The sequence below is a fragment of the Meriones unguiculatus genome, chromosome 17 (assembly GCF_030254825.1).
Source record: "Meriones unguiculatus strain TT.TT164.6M chromosome 17, Bangor_MerUng_6.1, whole genome shotgun sequence".
Lineage (NCBI taxonomy): Eukaryota > Metazoa > Chordata > Mammalia > Rodentia > Muridae > Meriones > Meriones unguiculatus.
The window spans coordinates 69,742,424-69,748,805 of NC_083364.1; the positions used below are offsets into that span (position 1 = coordinate 69,742,424).

A 6,382-nucleotide genomic window follows, 5' to 3' on the forward strand; every position below is an offset into this window, starting at 1 on the left:
CACTTATTGTTATTCTTTTTTTTTTTACAATTTTATGTGTTGCTACCCTAATAATAAATTTTAATTAATTTAACAATTTATATAAAGGTATGAAAATAGTAAGAAACTATATGTCAGCCTAAGTGATAATGAATGTAATGGTTGGGTTTTTCTTATAAAATTAATGACTTTTTTAAGAAACAATTATTATTAGCCATGTCATGTTTGAAAGTAATGGCTGTATTAAAATACAATTAATAAAAAACAAGTATAAAACTAAGCATAACTGTTAGATTATTAGATTATTATGCCTGTACCTTAAAATTAGTAACATATTAGAACTCTGATTTTCTATAGCATTGCATATATTATTTTAACTTTTATGTTTTCTGGTAGTTTTTTAATTTGAGAACTATTTATGAATGCTAGAAATATTTGTTATTTTAAAAAATGTACAATTTACCAGATATTTCGTTGTGTTGCTGATGTTACAATCAGAAATACTACAGTTAGAAATAGAAGTGAGATTTTAGAATATTTATTATAGATTGCTAGTCTCTATATCAAAGATGTTCAAGAATTCAATTTATGTTTCTTTATGAAAAACATAAAGAAAAAATGATTTGCAAAGTCCTTAGGAAACAGATAATCTAGTATAGAGCAAGTGCACTGTTCTTATAAAGAGAAGTGGACACAATATAGAACCTTGAATGGTGGTTTGTACATACAGGCTTGAACAGAGGAAGTGAACAGGAAATACTTCATGCTTTGTAGGCATGAACAGGAAGTCTGTGTGAATGTTGTAATTATTTTCTCAGAATGAGGTCATGAGAGGAGAGCTGTTCCCGAACCTTCCTGGTTCTTTCTAATTTCTCCCTGGCTGGTTCAACTTAGCTGTTCCGGCCTAAGTCTTCTCAGCTTGGAGAAGAGTTAGGCCAGATTCAAACTTGGCTTCTTTTGGCTTATGAGTGATTGTTCTGCCTGGCCTCAAACCAAGTCTGGGTCATTTTTTTCTTTACTTGTTCTTCATACAACTTTTCTCTGTAAAACTGTCCCCAAATCAACTCTCAGTTAAGAAAACAAACAAACAAAAACAAAACAAGAAAAGAAAACACAAAAAACAAAACTCAGAACTTTTTCTTTCACTGCCTGCTGGTTTCCTGATGCCTCCAGAGGTTTTTTTTGTCTATCTAGTGAAGCATCTTTGCCCTTTATTGATGGGCTACTTGTGGCTAACTCCAGAGCAGTGTTGCCTTCTGTAACATGCAGTCGATCTACAAAACCTAATTTAAATTTCTCTTGTGGATTGCTGACAGGAAATAACTGGCTCATGTTGTTTCTTTTAGGGTATGAGGGATCCCTGGTTAGGGAGTTTCCCCATATTTAAAGGATTATGTTACAGGGAGCTTCCAATTACCAAGGGATTATCTTCCACATGTCTTGCTGATCTGCATTCATTAGTCCAATGTCTACCCTTACTATACCTTCTACAAATCCCAAAAGGCTGAAGTCTTCAACAGAAGTTTCTAGGAATGCCTTGCCTACAATTCCTTTTCAAATGGCCTAATCTTCCACAGTTAAAACAACTTCTCTCTAGATCTGCTTTTGGGTGGAGCCTCCCAGATACAGTCATGTTAGGCTCATGTCTCCAAACAAAACAGAACATCATTAATAGTGTCAGGAGCTGGCTCTCTACCATGGGATATGTCTCAGATTGTGCCAGTCATTTGTTGGGTATTCCGTCATTCTCTGTTCTCTATCACTGCACTTCTGGTAGGCAGGGTAATTTTTGAATAAAATGATTTACAGGTTGGATGTTGCTCCTCTCCCTCCACTAGGAGTCCTGCCTGGCTAGAAGGTGGTCATTTCCATTTCCATGGTGCCCCCTGCTAGGAGTCTCAGCTAGTGTCACACCCATATACTCCAGGGACCTATCTTCTCACAGACCTGAGCTTAGCAAAGAGATGTCCCTTCGGTTTTCCTTCTGTCTCCTAAACTTCTCACCTCCTATCCTTGTTCTCCCCACATCTGATTCTAGGCCTCATTTCCATCCCCATTCCATCTCCCACTCAGTACCCTCTCTTTGTCCACTTATGATGTCTATTCTGTTTCCTCTTTTGAGTAATATTCCAGGGACATCTCTTGGGCCCTCCTTGCTACTTAGCTTTTTGGGCCTGTGGATTGTAGTATGGTAATGCTATATTATATGTGTACTATTCACTTATAGGTGAACACATACCATGTGTGTCTTTCTGGATCTGGGCTACCTCACTTAGGATGATCTTTTCTAGTTTTATCCATTTACCTGCAAATTTAATGATTTCCTTGTTTTTATTAGAGGAGTAGTATTCCACTGTGTAAAATGTGCCCCTATTCCTTTATCCATTCTTCTGTTGAGGGACATTTAGGTTTTTTTTTCAGTTTCTGGCTATTACAACTAAAGCTGCCATGAACAACGTTGAGGAAATGTCCTTGCTTTGTGATGGAGCATTTTCCAATCTCATTCTTGCTAGTCTCTCCTCATGATTATATGTCATAACTATACCTTATCATATGCTTTCTGGGGAAGGCAACATGTCTCATTCAGACTCCTATTGTACATGTTCTTTGAAGCAAAGTCTAAAAAATATAAAAAATAGATACACAAATTGTTAAACAGATCACTGTTGTTCAGTTGATAAAAAGTAATGGTATTATTTGGTCACATCCTGTTAGAGATGCCTAAGAATCTTAGAATCTCCTGATGCTTTTCCAAAGACATCCATTCATTCTAGTGTTTTCTTCCACAAATTAAAGCTTCAAAAACTTGCTCAGAAAGTTTCTTTATTCTTTTGATGGCTATCTGTGCTGTTAGTTTCTCAGAATACACTGTATAATATATTAATATACATATTTTGAAACTATATTGTATAATGAGCCATTTAAAGTGGTACATTACTTTCAATGACAATCCTTCTCTTAAAAGTTAACAGTTATATGTGTGTGTGTATGTGTTGACCTTCATACTTGTTTACACAGATGACCTATATCACTATAAATATATATTATAGATGTAATGTGACAAAATACAACAGATAAATGATTGGAGAAAGTTGTGAAATATTTTATCAGAATTATAGTTGGGTGCAGTTGCTCAGTATTATTTGAAAAGTTAAGAAAATATTTTCTGATTTACAGTCCTCATATTTTTCCAATTGTCCACTCTTCTACCTAATGTCTATAAATATGAACACTGGAAATACTTATTTATTGTCATCATCTAATACAAAGTAAAAACGAAAGAAAACCAATATGACTAAAAATGAAGAAAACATTGTAGATAAATACTGTTTCATGTCGTGTGGCACTCAAAATCATCTGTGTCCATGGTGCATGTTAAAGACCAGTCTTCACCGCAGCAACACATACACTTCCTGCTCACCATGACCTGATACAATGAAACATAGAACAGAAATGCACACTGAGCAGTGACTTTGTGACTTATAAAGAAAGATATTCCACAATTAAAACTATAAACTCTCAGCCTAAACTGACTTATATCTCCTCAAGTACCCATGTTTGCAACCTCATAGCAGCTTATGTTCATTTCTTCTGCTTGTTTAATAAAGATGCTTATTATATATTTGTTTATATATATACACACGTATATATGTCCAATTTTAAAATCGATAATGTTATTTTCTAGTATGAGATCTTCACTACAACATTTATATGAGACATAGAAATCTTATCATACTAATTTAAACTACATTTTTCTCTTATGGAAATATGAGGTTTTATTATGGGCAACATTTCCTTTAATAGTTTTGCAAACAGTATTCTAAAGGGAGCATTAATCCACTTAACTGTGTGTCACTGGAAAACTTAAAAGTTATTAATGAGTTTAGTGGGTTGAGAAAATATGTAGCTATAAAGTATATTGCCTTTATTTTGCATGAGTTCATCATTACTGAAGGAATGAAATAGAACAGGAATAGGATAAAAACAAGAAAACTAAATCATGACAATGCTAAAACTAGTTTTATAAAATCTGTAGAAACCAAGTATGAATTCTGACTTTATATAAAATAAGATTAGAGGCCCTGAAAAAATAATAAAAACAAATTTTGTTTTGTTTTTATTTATTTATTTATAACATAAATATGTTATAAAACATATGTACAAACTACCTTAAGTACAGACACATACATTTACTTGTATTTTCAACAAACAAACATAGCACACAATTTTGGAACCCAGCACCCTCATCAGGAAGCATACAACCTCTGGTTACTCCAAATCTAGGGAACACAATGTCATCATCTGGCCATCATGAGTGCCTATACTTTCATACAGATAACCCCCACAAACACACACACACATGGATTGGTGTTATTTCTCATTATTCTGATTTACAGTTAATGATAAATGTCAAGAGCAATATTCGCTTTATTGACTTTTTTTCTTTTTTGTTTTTATTTACTGCTACCTATCCTATATAATTTTCACTCATACAGTTCCCTGCTCATTTTAGAGGTTTGCAACAACATTCTTGCTAGGCATGCATTTCTCCCATAGAGCAGGACTTAGGTTCAATAAGGAAGCAGGTGTTTTCTCTCAGAAAAGTCATGCTGTATCACATTGGAGCTTATCTTGCCTGGCAAATTACTATTTTTAGCACAGTAGGTTCTTTTTTTATATATATTTATACATAAACAATTTTATTTATTTATTTTTCTTATCAGTTACATTTTATTAACTCTGTATCCCAGCCGTGTCCCGATCCCTCATTCCCTCCCAGCCCCTCCCTCCCTCCCTCATCTCCACTGTGCCCCTTTCCAAGTCCACTGATGGGGGGGACCTCCTCCCCATTCTTAATTGACTTTATTTCAAATTAATCTATTTATCCTAACACTGTTTCTTTTGTCAAATTTTCTTAGCACACATATTTTTTTTCTTATAATTAGTGATCAGTCTCTTTAACTGATTTCTGATACTTACCATTATATGAAGGGTTTTTATTTATATGGATTTTTGTAGATCAGAAATAAAGGTAATTAATGAAATCCCTATTTATCAGTCTGATGAGCAATTGACAGCCTGTTGCTTTTCTGTAGCTCTTCTGCTTTCAGTGTTACTTGATTTCTAATGCCCATTTTCATGGACACACATTAATCCATGAGGCATTTGGTGAGTTTGAAACCCTTTGCCAGTTTGGATTGATTGGAAGGGTTCAAACAATGTTGCATTTCATGTCTTTTCACAAGTGTCTACTATAACGTGTGTGACCGAATGGAGTTTTGAGACGATCATCAGGAATGTCAGTAATTTTTTATCTAAAGACTGTGCTAAAAGTGTTATGAAGTATTATAGTTGGAAAACTTCATTTGAGGTTTATGGACAAGGCTCCTTATTTATTTATTTTTAATTTTTTTTTCCTTTTATCTGCATTTATTTTATGCTGAATTTATTATTCCCGTGCCATCAGCTTTTGTTTCTTCAGTATTTTCTGAGATTTTTTTTTATTTCTTCTGTGCAACCTCCTCTTTTGGCTTTGGACCAATTTGTTCCTTTTCATTGAGGATCATCTCAGTGCGGCAAGGGGATCTCAGGTATGGGTTAATCTGGCCATGAGCTCTGTAAGGTCAATGACGAATATTACTTAACCTGCTTTGTTCACCTGGATATGTTCAATCACTAGAGAATCTACATCTAGACCCTTAAGTTCAGCATTACTCTCTGCATTTTTAAGCATGTGCAGCAAAAATTCAGCACTCTGTTTTGGCCACCGACCTTGAGTCCAGCCCTACTGTTTGGCCTGGGCGCACCTCCCGACTCCACCATTATAGTGCCAGAATGGCACACACTGCTTCTTTAAAGTGACATCTTTCAGATACTTGGTGGCTTTTCGGATATGCATACCCTTGATGGCCTGGGCAGTTTCCCGGGTGTTCTTATAGTAAACATGAAGATTTGAACCTCTTGATTTGCCTGATTTCGTAAGGTTTTCAGGGTCAAGAGAGTATCGAACCATCTTCACGAATCACCTCTGCCCGCTTTCAGGAAGAGGAAGTGCAAGGGCTACTCAAGGCTTCTTTTTTAAACACATGGATACAACATTCCTCATGGAAATTGCTGTGTTTAATTTGATTTATTTTGGAAGAAAAATAAATGATTTAAAATGATTAGAGAATTCAGAAGAGGGTGGGACCAGGAGGAGATGAGAGAGGTGACTATAACCAGAAAACAAAGGGAATAAATTGTAAATAATAATAATAATAATGATGAGAATTCAGAAGAAAATTTTACTAGTGCAGCTCTTATAAAACACATTAATTTATATGCTTTCAGGACAATCTTCACAAATTGTGTAATTTCAAAGAAGCAATGTTATTTCACTATCAATTTCTGAGATTATTTAAAT

At 34.7% G+C, this 6,382-nt stretch overlaps 1 pseudogene; it reads right to left on the minus strand.

The window, feature by feature from the left end:
* Positions 1 to 5,428: 5,428 nt before the first annotated feature.
* On the minus strand, positions 5,429 to 5,992 carry LOC110541816 (large ribosomal subunit protein uL22-like; annotated as a pseudogene).
* Between the last annotated feature and the right edge of the window lie 390 nt (positions 5,993 to 6,382).